This window comes from Heterodontus francisci, chromosome 12 (assembly GCF_036365525.1).
Source record: "Heterodontus francisci isolate sHetFra1 chromosome 12, sHetFra1.hap1, whole genome shotgun sequence".
In the NCBI taxonomy this organism is placed as follows: Eukaryota; Metazoa; Chordata; class Chondrichthyes; order Heterodontiformes; family Heterodontidae; genus Heterodontus; species Heterodontus francisci.
In genome coordinates this window covers 30,228,019-30,241,316 of record NC_090382.1, presented here as the reverse complement: position 1 = coordinate 30,241,316, position 13,298 = coordinate 30,228,019, and positions in this window count along the sequence as shown.

The window sequence follows — 13,298 nt, the reverse complement described above, 5'->3', positions numbered from 1 at the left end:
GCTGAAGAGTTGAATACCTATCTTAAGGATTATTTTTATCAAATCCTCATTAGAAGACCTCATCCATCAGGAACGTAACCTACAAAGCTTATTTAATTTATTTATTCTTAAAAGACAGCTAATTTTTAAAAACACACCACTTTTAAAACCAGTTAACTGTTAGTGTTTAAGTGTGTGTGTGTGAATGCGGGAGTTAGGTTAAAATAAGAAGTTATAAGGTCTTTAGATATAAGTTTATCTTAATAGTGCTTAAGATTTAGTTTTTTAATAAGTAATTTGTGGTTGTCTAAAGATACATGGCTAGGTCTTTTTCATTCTGGGGTTACTAGAGTGTTTAATTTGGCTGTTTTTCAATTGGGTATGAAAGCTTAATAATATGCTGTGATCTGTGGAGTGATGGGACTGAATTAACAGTGCATTGCTTCCGCCACAGTCGTTACACCACATCTTCCCAAATTTGATCCCTTGCCCCTACTAGTTAGTGTAAAACCCTCTCTACTTCCTTAGTTATGCAGCTCACTAGAACACTGATCCCAGCACAGTTCAGGTGTAGACCGTCCCAGCAGTACAGCCCCCACTTTCCCCAGTACTGGTGCCAGTGCCCCACAAACTGGAATCCACTTCTACACACCAGTCTTTGAACCACCATTCATTTCTCTATTCTTAATTGCCCTATTCTAACTTGCACATGGTTCAGGTAATAAATCAGAGATTATTACCTTTGAGGTTCTACTTATTAATTTGGTGCCTAGCTCCTCATACTGACTATGCAGAACGACTTTCCTTGTCCTGCCTATGTCAATGATACCTACATGGACCACAATGACTGGATCCTCCCCCTCCCACTTTAAGTTCTTCTCCAGCCCTGAGCAGATGTCCCGAACCTTGGCACCAGGCAAGCAACACAGCCTTCTGAACTCTCACTCTTTGCTGCAAAGAATAGTGTCAATCCCCCTCACTATACTGTCCCCTCCTACCACTATATTCCTTTTTGCTCCCCTTGCTTGAATGGCTTCCTGTACCATGGTGCCATGGCCAGTCTGCTCATCCACACTACAGCTCTCGCTCTTGTCCATGCAAGCTGCAACAACCACAAACTTGTTGCTCAATTGCAAGGGCTGAGGCTCCTCCACTCCCACTTTCTCAATTCCCTTACCTACCTGACTCGCAGTCATATCCTCCTGTCCCTGACCACTGACCAAAACTGACGACCCTATCCTAAAGGGTGTTATTGCCTTCTGAAACACAGTGTCTAGGTAACTTTCCCCCTCCCTGATGCATCACAGTGTCTGTACCTCGGCCTCCAGCTCAAAGACTCTGTGCCGAAGCTCCTCAAGCCGCAGACACTTACTACAGACGCAGTTGCCATAGACTGCCGTGGCATCCAGGAGCTCCCACATGCAGCTGTGACACATCAGAAATTCCCAGAATTTAACTTAAATAAGCACAGAATAAGTGACAGAGGAACATACACAACAAAACTTATATTTATATAGCACCTTTAATAGAATAAAATGTCTCAAGGCTCTTCACAGGAGCATTAAAATTAGACAGTGAGCCGCATGCGGCAATATTAGGGCTGATGGCAAAATTTTGGTCAAGGAGGTAGATTTTAGGGAGCGTCTTAGAAGAGGAGAGAGAGTTAGAGAGGTTTAGGGAGAGAATTCTGGAGCTTAGGGCTGAGGCAACTAAAGGCATGATGAGCAATGGTGGAGCAATTAAATTCAGGGATGCTCAAGAGGCCAGAATTAGGTGAGTGCAGTTATCTCAGAAGGCTGTGAGGCAGGAGGAGAAATTGGAAGATGTGAGGCCATGGAAGTATTTGAAAACAACTACGTGAATTTTAAATCAAGGTGTTGAATGACCAAGAACCAACATAGGTCAACGAGCACAAGGATGATAGGTGAATGGTATGAGTAAGTTTATGGAGGGTAGAATGTGAGAGGTCAGCCTGAGTGAATTGGAACAGTCAAGTCTCGAGGTAACAAAAGCAACGCATGAATGAGGGCTTCAGCAGCAGACAAACTGAGGCAGAGGTGAATTGGGCAACGTTATGGAGGTGGAAATAGGTTGTCTACTAATGGCAAGGATATGTGGTTGGAAGCTCAGCTCTGTCAAATATGACACCAATGTTGTGAACTGTCTGTTTTAGCCATAGACTGCTGCCAGGGAGAGGGATGGAGTCGGAAGCTAGGGAACAGAGTTTGTAGCTGGAATGGAAGACGATGGTTTCCGTCATGCGAATATTTAATTGGAGGAAATTTCTGCTCCTCTAGTACTGGATATCGGATATGTAGTATAAGGGTATCAAAGGGTTAATCTTGAGAAAATGTAAAGATTATTGCCCACCAGGATGAGGTAAGAGATCATGTGGGAGAGACTTGAGAACAGTTACAGTGTGGCTTTTGAAGGAGACACACAGGCTAGTGTGGAGTATATATAGTTACTATACAATAACGATTAATGTTTAAACAATACAGTCTAAGAACCTCTCTGGCTAGACTCTATATAGTGGCAGCATAAAGAACCAAATATATAACGTGATGAACAGTACCGGGATTGAATTCCTATACCCAGAAGAGAAAATGTAAAGAAACAATCATCTTTCAGCCAGAAGAGAAGAAACTTTAAAACAAGTAGCTGAAGAGAAAAACTACATACCTTAGAAGGCAGAGAAAAGCTCCCTTGAACAGAAGCGTGATGAAAAGCAAGCAATCGGGTGAGTCATTGTGCCAACGATAAAAAAACCCCAGTTTAAAAAAGCCTTTGAAGAGCTTAAAAAATTAATTTTCTAAAGGCTCCGTGTGAGTGAGAAAAAAAAGGAAAACCCCCGAAAAGCGCATGAACTGAAAAAAAAAGAGGAAGTCTGATAGTGAAGAGAAAAAAAGCATGGGAAACCCCTGAACACAACAAAGTCTCTATTACCGCAGTCAAGAAAAACATCATCAAAGCAGTCAAGCATGAAGAAGATAAATACACTCAAGCCAAAAGAAAAGCAAAGGGGAGAACCCTTGAACTGCCTATCAAACAGATGTGTCAACAAATAAAGTGAAGTGCTGAAAGAGAAGGAATAGACAGGGAACACTATCAAACACCTGCTACACCCCATCAAAGGAGGCTAGTCTGGAAAAAAGAGTTTCTTAAAGGGGAAACACTCTAAAATGTCGATGAAAAGTTTTAAAAATGGATCAAATTTTGGGAGTGCCAGAGAGTTTCAAAAGTCACGAGGGATCCAATCAGACTCAAAACTGGGTACTATAGAGGAAAAGGTTTCTCAGGTATAGAATTGCATTGAAATTGGACAGCAGGTCTGAAACAGAGCAAGTCTATACATTATTATATTTAATTGGTGCTGTAGCTGATGATATGATAGCAAGACAACGTATTGATGAAAAATAAGCCAAATTCAACGAAATCTTAAAAGCTTGTGAGTCCTACTTCCATTGGCACAGCAATAACAGACCAATCCTGCAAGGTGAGAAAAGACCTTGGTACAGGGATGAACAAGAGGCACCAGGAGAAAGGGTATACTGAGAGGGAGAGTGAAAGATGCCTTTAAACCCTGACAGAGCTGTGGTGCAAAAACCTTCCACAGGTGTGAACAATGTCCCGCCAGTAGAGCAGAATGCTTTTATTGCAGAAAAATAGGGCATTTCAGTAAGATATGCAAAAATAAAATCTCGATTACCTCAGATCAATGATCCAAATCAAGTATTATGATCAGCAGACATGTACATCAATGGACATATCATTAATTTCAAACTCGACACCGGAGCAAGTGTGATGGTCCTGTCAGATAAAGAGCTGTGGTTATCTACACACATTCTGCAACCAACAGTATCTCAGTTACATGTCCTTGAAGTAAAGGGGAAGTTACAAGCAACACTTCAATATAATGAAAAACAGATATTAGAAACACTGTATGTCCTAAGCAATCAGGTGTTCTCACCCTTAAGTAGAAGAGCTTGTATTGACCTTCACATTATAAAGAAAGTGGAAGAAGATAAATAAGAAGAATCCAGGAGCCAGGACAGAGGGAGAGTCCCCCAAACTGACCCTGGGCACTGCAGAGAGTCCAGATTCCATTGGAGAGCCCACACAATGCGGAGAAAGCCCGCACAACACAGCCCAGCCTGCCATGCCGCTTCAAGATTACCAGAGCAAGAAAAAGAAATGCAGCACGGACAGAGAACTTGGGAAGAAGCAAGTCCAACAAAATTGTCAAGTACACAGACAAGATCAAAGAGAACCACTAATTTCGACCCAATTCCCAACTAGATCATGGGAACGGTTGGCGATGGATTTATTCTTCTTTGAGGGAAGATCCTATCTAATTGTAGTTGATTACTTCTCAAGATGGAACAAAGTTAAGTGGATGTACACAACAACAACTGAAGCAGTATTTAAAGCTTTACAAGAGGTTTTCGCAACACATGGTATACCTGATCAGATAATATCTGATAATGGACCACAATTTGCAAATGATTACTGCACACACTTTGCGGAAGAATGTGGATTTGTTCACCGAACAAGCTCTCTTAAGTATCCACAATTAAATGGAGAAGCTGAGCGAGCAGTCAGAACCAGAAAACTATGTTGATGAAAAATGAAGATTTCCAATTAACACTACTGACATACAGAACTACTCCATGATTGTGCGGATTAGCGCCATCTGAACTCTTAATGGGAAGAAAACTTTGAATGCAACTTCCAATTCTACCCAAGAAATTACATCCAGGATTGCAAAGCAAGGATTATCAGAAAGTACAAGACAAAGAAAAGTCATATCGGAACAAACAGACCCATAATTATAACAGAAGGTACCATACAAGAAACCTACCAAAATTATCAGAAGGGCAAAAGGTATGGGTGTGAGGGGATAATTCTCCAGAAAGACGAGAATCAACAGCGATCTTATCTAGTATGAACTCAAAAAGTTCGATACAGAGAAATAAAAGGAATCTTATTTCTTTACATCAAAGTCATATATTTAGACAACTCAGATGATGAACTGAAAATTCAAAAAGCACTGAATACTACAAACATCAATGAAGGCTGTCCAAGTCAAGATATAAGGGATCAGAGAAAGAACACCAATCTTGCATACCTGACGACAGCAGGATCAGGGAGAGTTGGGAAGCCTCCAGATGGGTTGAATCTATGAAGTCAGAGGCTTGGGGGGAGATGGGAAAGCATGTAAATAAAAAAGTTAATGTATGTAAATATATATTGGGATAAAGACTTGGGGGGAGATGTAGTATAAGGGTATCAAAGGGTGAATCTTGAGAGAATGTAAAGATTACCATCCACCAGGATGAGGTGACACCCCAACCTGACAAGTTTCTACCTGAAACGGTATTTCTCTGGAGAGAGAGTGGGAGAACAGCCAGAGAACATTGTTTCAAGCCAGACAATCCCAGCTAAGCAGGAGTCCTGCTAATAATATCTTTTAACTACTGCAGCAGGTAAATTGCATGGTGACTTTGGAATGCCTCATCTGCAAAAGTGAACCAGAATTTCCACCATTGAATTGAGATTGAGGCTTAACCACAAGGAGTCTGTGACACTTCCTCATTTTCAAGATAACGAACATTCAGGCCTGTACCACTGATAGATTTCCTCCTGAAAAGGTTTTTTAACACAACAATGGGATTCTAATTGCATGCTACCACTCTACTCTCTATCTTTTCTTGTATGTGTGTGTGTGTGTGTGTGTGTATGAATGCATGAGTGGGTGAAGTCGCAAATATATTTTGGTAATTGTGTAAAAATAAATAATTATCTTTCTTTTCTTAAGCTATGATAAAATCTGTCACTTGTCTATGTATTTGACTCTTAAAACACTCAGGGACTAAAACATGAAACATCTGCGGTCAGTTGAGAGGTGAAAAGTGGAAGTCACCCACCCTGCTTCCAACCTGTCTGTAACAAAATATATTACATCCAACCAATGGTTCCCCCTTATCTGCTCTGCTAGTTGCACTCTCAAAAAACTCTAAGAAACTTGTCAAACATGATATCCCTTTCATAAAACTTTGTTGACCCTACCTAATCATATTATGATTTTCTAAGTGCCCTGTTCCCACTTTATTAATAATAGCATCCAACATTTTCCTGACACCTGGGACTGGAACCCGACGCCAGATGAATTCGAGGTCCTGACTCCGTGTCTCAGCTGTGTTGCTTTCGCATTGTTATTTTTAAATGTAACTGCCCTAATTGGGCAGGATACGAACTCACCACCCAATTAGGGGTGCCCAGCATCTCCAGGAGGTGGTGCTGAAGAAAGAAAGCAGATCCTTACAGAGCCACAGCATCGATGAGATGAAACCAGCCATGCAGGAAAAATGAAGGTCCAGCACTAGCACAAGAAAGAACAGTTGTAAGACAAAGACAAATATGGATGGATTTTCAAAGGGCCTTGGGGTCAGGACCCCATTCAGTGCGATTTCAAAATCACAGTCCTGGAGATCATCTCAGGATCTCGACACCTCCTGGACAGTTTGTAATTTTCAAAGAGCCTGCCGTGGGTGGAGGAGGGAATGGGAAAACTGCTGACTGCCAATTAGCTATTCATTATAGAATGGAATTTTTAAACTTTATTTCAGTGCATTAGTGCATAGTTGTCAGGTTCACCACAGAGCCAAATAAGGTTTATTCTTCTCTTGCGATAAATTTGAGATTTGGTACAGCCTCTCAGCCTTTGCCTGGTTTAACCGTAACAGGGTTTAATTTTAAAACACCATGTTTTTAACTCCCCCTCAGTGAATCCTTGTTCACTGCTTTCCAATTGCAAGGCAAAGAAATCAAATCAGACAGGTTTTCTTAGATTTAAACAAGAAAGGTGGAAGTTTATTAATCTTCAACTCTAATTTAGTTGACTACGAATACGCAACGCAACCACACTAGCATGCATACATGATAAACACGCGCGCAGATAGAGACAGAAAAAGTAGAAAGAATAAAGGGGAAAGGCTTGAGGCAATAGCTAGGATTCTATTTACTGTTCTTTGAGTTCGTTGTAAAGTCTTCTGTTGCCGGTAAGTCTTGCCATTTCGAAGGAGTCTTCTCTCTTAAGGTTTAAGTGTCTTCAGTGAATGTGGAAATCAGTGAGGGAGAGAGAGAGAGAGAGAGAGCCAGACAGGAGTGAGGCACTCTTCCAAGTTGAGTTGCAATCTGTGCTGTGAGCACAATTCAAAACTACAAGTTGGCCAGCAGGTTAGTCATGTGACTAACCCCTTATTTGGGAGCAACCACTTCTGCAGTTTGTGGATTTCAAAGCTCGGTGCGAGGTGGTGGGGGTGCGGGGGGTGTGGGGGGGGGGGTGGTGCAGTGTTGTCTGTTACACCAACAAGATGCGGATCACCATTGCCTAGACCAATCTCTATCAATTGAGTCAGTGAGCAATTCTTTTCTGTATCCAAGCACTGTCTCTTTAATATGCAAATGTTTTTTCCAGCCACTGCTGATCTCTTTAAACAAATAATTTATTTGCTCCAGCAACAGTTTCAAATTGATGTTCATATGATGAAATTAATATGCCTCATTCTTAGCAGGTGGAGGTCTTCATGACAATAGTTTCTAATATTCAAGCCCACACATACAATCAGCTATCATGACAACCCTCCCTTATCAGACCAAAACATGTCCATGATTTTCCTGCTTAGTGTATGTATCTCAGACTCCATCCCTTACCAACCAAACTGTAATAAATTTTGCAAGCAAACTTAAAAAATCATTATTTTCCTAACTCACTGAGTAAATGAATTTCTTCAAATACATTTGGTTTCAAGGGCAGCGTTCGGTGTACACTCTTTTTGTTTTGAAATAATCACAACACAAAATCTTCATTTCTGTGCACATGCTTTGTGTCAAGATTTGCTGTTTCTCAACTTAAAATCACATTGTTTTAAATCACCAATTGTTGTTCCAAACTGATTTCCAATTTCATGTACTGTCAATAAATCACACACAAAACCTTTATATCATTTTGGTGATCTCCTCTTGCACTATGATCTGCCAGTTGTCTCAGGAACTCTGGTCACGACGTCAGGATTAGGAAGTATCATCGCCCTCCCTCCCCACCTCTGGAACTGATGTTTTTGCCTCTGGATAGCAAGCTGTCTGTCTGCCAACAGCATCACTGGCTTGGACTTCTGGATTGCTTGATGTCTCCTACATCCAGTTCATATGCTGCTGTGTCTTTTTCACCATGATACCTTTAAACACAGAAAGAATTTCTGTCATACAGTGCTCCTGGCAATAGCACAGTCACACTGTTTCCCTTCCTGGCAATGGCAGTGTACAGCTTGGGTAATATGGTGTATCTGTCTTACTCGGTCTCTCCCGCTTCAACAATACCTCATCATCTGGCTGTCACATCTGACGGTCTAGCTTTCCTTCTGTGGTCTGCATAAAACTTTGCTGCACACTTTTCCTCAGCATCATGATCTCGGACCTCCTGATCAACTCGAATGTCCCTTAGCTCTGGTATCTTGGTGCATATTTTGCATCCAAATAACCACTCAGCTGGAGTCTTCCCCCTTGTAGTGTGTGTAGTTGCTCTATACATGGCCACATATGACAGCACTTCCTTCCAGTCTTTACCCTCATGTTATCATTTATCAGGAGGGGAATTGAATACAAAAGCAGGGAGGTTATGCTTCAGCCATACAGGGCATTAGTGAGACCACATCTGGAGTACTGTGTACAGTATTGGTCTCCTTATTTAAGGAAAGATGTAAATGCATTGGAGGCAATATAAAGAAGGTTTACTAGACTAATGTCTGGAATGGGCGGGCTGTCTTACACGGAAAGATTGGACAGACTAGGATTTAATCCGCTGGAATTTAGAAGAGTAAGAGGCGACTTGATTGAAACATATAAGATTATGAGGGGTCTTGACAGGGTGGATGTGGAAAAGATGTTTCCCCTTGTGGGAGAATCTTGAACTAGGGGTCACTATTTAAAAATAAGGGGTCGCCCATTTAAGACAGAGATGAGGAGAAATTTTTTCTCTCAGAAGAAGGTCCTGTGTCTTTGGAATTATCTTCCTCAAAAGGCGGTAGAAGCAGAGTCTTTAAATATTTTTAAGGCAGAGGTAGATAGGTTCTTGATAAGCAAAGGTGTGGAAGGTTATCAGGGGTAGGTGGAAATGTGGAGTAGTCAGTTCAGCCATGAACTTATTGAGTGGCTGAGCCGGTTCAAAGGGCCGAGTGGCCTACTCCTGCTCCTAATTGGTATGTTCATATGTTTCTCTAAGGATTGATTTTGTTCCTCCACTTCCTCATTTGCCTGTGGCCATTTAGGTGTTACTCTGTGATGGTGAATACCTGTAACTTGCATGTAATCTTCGAAGGTCTGTGAAATGAATTATGGTCCATTGTCTGTATACAACATGACTGGTAGATCATGCCTTGCAAGTATTTCAGTCAATACAAACACACTTTCCTCTGCTGTTGTAGACTTCATTACCACATATTCATAATAACGGCTGGAATAATCAATCACCACTATTATGGACTCTCCTGATGGAAATGGACCTAAGACGTCAACCGCTACATCCTCCCATGGTCCAGCCAGTAACAGTGTACAGCGTATTGGTTCTGGTGGATTGGGTCTACTGACAAGTTGACATCCATGACATGTTTTGACAAACTGCTCCACATCTTTCTCCAGTACTTTGCTTCATTAGTTTTTCTCAGTATCAACCACTCCCAAGTGACCCTCATAAATTAGCATCACCAGTATAGGCCTAAGTTTTTGTGGCCCTACATATCTGTTGCCTCTGAGAACACACTTCCCAATTGTGCATGGTTCATCTCATATAACGATGTATATCTTGAATATGCAATTCTCCCAATTTCCAGCTTGGATTCTCTGTCTGATGCAATTTAATACTAGATCTTTGTCTGACTCTCTTTCAATCTCTCTAGTTATCATTGCTCTGGGTGTAGCATGAACTGCCATAAACCACATGAAAGATTCAGCTTCCTTCTCTAGTGAAGATCTGTGTGTTCGATCCTCCGTCAGTAGTCGTGACAGCAAATCAGCAATATTCATCTTTCCAGCAATGTGATTCACCCACAGTGTTAGTCCTCCAACTGGCTCTATGATGTCTTGATCAACCAATTGCTTGATCTTTGCCTCAACGTTCCCTCTCGGACCAAAAGATGTTCTGTGTACAGGCTGAGCTACAGGCTTCACATTCTCGTCAATTGTTCATCTCACTTGGTGGTTGTGCAACTTCCCATTTCCTTGAAACACTGGTCCAAACCTCTCTCAAAGCTCCACATAGGATTTCACAGAATTCACTTTCAATACAGTGTGTAGCACCCGCAAGGCTTGGCCAGTTTCTCTGCTCAGAAGAGACTCACCATCCTCCTCAATCACTATGAATTCTGCCTCTATATTCCGATCCCCAGCTCTCACACTCACAGTGAAACATCCAACAGTTTGAAGCGGGGTTTTAGATGTGTAAGGATAAAGCTTTTTGACACATTTTTGAGATGTGCACTTGATTCTCTTTGTCTTCAGTTCCTCCCACAGTGCTCTGCTGATGACATTACTGTCACTGCCTGAATCTACAATAATGCTCACTTCAACACCACCAACAATCACTAGAACTTTCTCATGGTTGCTTCCATTGACAGAAAACATGTATCCATGATTGTTATTTGTGTCCTCACTCACTGCATCTTCTTCAACTCATCTCACAGTTGTACTACTTTCATCTCTCTTTCCTTTACATGGTTTGCCAGGCTTTCCAATCTGTTCAGCTTTGCTTCTGCACTTCTTGGAAAAATGGTCTTTGCCCCCACATTTTCTGCATATCTTTCCCTTGGCAGGGCAGCAATCTTCTCTTCCATGATGTCCCAAGTTGTCACATCTGAAACACTCTCTCTCAGACTTCTGCTGTTTACATTTACATGTACCTGGATTCCATTGTGCCACTCGGTTAACCTTAGACTTTGTCGTGTCGATGGTGGAAATGGGACCATGTTTCATGTTGTCCATCCACTGCTTCCAGTGCAGCTGCTATTTTCAAAGTGTCATCCAATGTTAAGTCACCTCCTCTTTCCAGTAGTCTGCGTCTCAACTTATCCAACTTGCAATGTTGAACCACCTGATTCATTAACTGGTTTTTCAGATCCGTTACAACATAATTGCATCTAATTGCCTGCCCCAAAACAAATTTGACTACTGTTTCCCCCTCTTTCTGTCTCATCTGACAGAAAACATGCGTTTGGAATGTGGCATTTGGCATCACCACATAATGGTCCTTCAAAGCTTTCACTGCATGTTCAGAAAAGGTCTTAAAAGTCTCCCTCAACGAAGCACCTGCATTGAACAGGCCCATCTGTCACCCATCTACAAACAAATCGGGAATGTTTGACAAGCTGTGCCTTGAGCTCCTCAATGTGGGCATAGACTCTAAACTGGTCCTAAAAGGGGTCATTTTGTTGATAGTAATTCCCAGACTGCAGACATATCAGCTCTAGCAAATGCCATGACACAATCCGAAATATCAGCATATTTTCCTCTGTATTTTTTTTTTATCTTCGTTACCAATGTCCCATCTTAGGACAAAGGAATCACACTTGAAGTCACAGATTTAACTTTAACAAAGATTTAAAAAGCTTTTAATAGAGGTGCCATCTTACTGCTGCTACATGTGCTATCTGACCTTACAACAACTCCACAGGTCAGGTGACTCCCCATAGTACAAAGTGTTCCTTTCACTTTCTCTTCCAAGTACTGTATAGTATCTAATACTCAAGCCCACTGTTATGACCAGGTGAGGAAAGGGGAGTCTCAGGTTCCCCTTTCGTCCTTCTCTGATTTGACCGCAACAGGGTTTATCTTTTTTAACCCAGCGATTTAACTTACCACCTCAGTGAGCACTTGCTCCTGTTACTCTAATATATTTGCAAATGAACCAATCAGACAGGTTTTCTTGAGTTTAAACAAGAAAGATGTAAGTTTATTAACCATATCACTCTAAACCGGTTAAAATTACTAAAATGCATGACGCATCCATGCTCACATTCACATGAGAGGCACATGTACACACACAAATAGATTACAGAGGGGAAAAATCAGAGGTGGGAGGTTGGAGTAGAGTCCTTAATAAAAATGGAATTTAAATATTGAAGTTTAGTCCCAGAGTCCTTAGTTGAATCTGTAGTCCTGAAGTCCTCGCTGGGCCATACACAGTTCGCGCATGCTTCTCAGGTTCCGGAAGGCAGAAGAGGGGCTTTATCCATGTCCCCTGGTTGCTGGCTGTGTGGGGCTGAAGGTTTACAGCTGAGGATTACTGGAGAGAGGGACAGAGAGACAGAGAGATTGCAACTGTCTTCCTGGCTTACAGTTACAGTCTCCTTTTGAGGCACAATTCACAAACTTCCAGAGCTACACAAGCAGTCGTGTGATGTGACCACCTCTTTTTTTGAAACAGCAACTTCTGTAATGATCTTTGAAATTCAAGGCTGTACAGACATACTTGGTAGGGGGTTTGGCTCTTTCACTGTCAATGGGTGTTGATGGCTTTTGATGACCGTGTTGACAAAACCATTTTGGATAATTTAATCAGAGAGCATCCCATTGTTCTGGCTAGACTGGGTAATCACCTCTGTGTCCAGCTGGCTTTTGGCTTCTCATGTGCAAATTGTGTGTGGCCATCTTGGCTGCTCACTGTTCCGTTTTTTAAAAAGTTATTTGTAGCAATCTCAGTAAAAGTCTCAGGCAAAGTTCCACATGACAAAATTAATATTTCCATTTGGCATGTGGGGTTTCCATCACATCACACACACCAAGACAGCAGAGACAGGAGATATTATCATTGAATAGTTACAGCACAGAAGGAAGCCTGTTGTGTCCGTGTTGGCTCTCTGCAAGAGCAACACAGCTAGTCCCACTTGTTATACTCCAGAAAGCCAATTGATGAAGGATAGTATGAAACTAATTTTAACTCAGTCTAACATTTATTTATGGAATAAAAATTCCAAGCATACACCTCCAAACTCAACCATACAACAGTTTCAGTAAGTGTCTCCTTATATGTGCTCGTGTGAAACTCCAATTAATGCCCTTTAACAGCATATAATTGAACATAATTGATATTTAATTAACACCACTTCCCCACCCTTGTGCCTTAGACTAAATCCCCCATGTTTCGACAGTCCACCTCACAGCTCTTCTCTGGATTGCCTCCAGGACTTGAATATCTCCTTTGTTTCTCATTGTCAAGAACTGGATGCAATACTCAAAAGTGGTAGAAATTGATCCTCGTTACAATT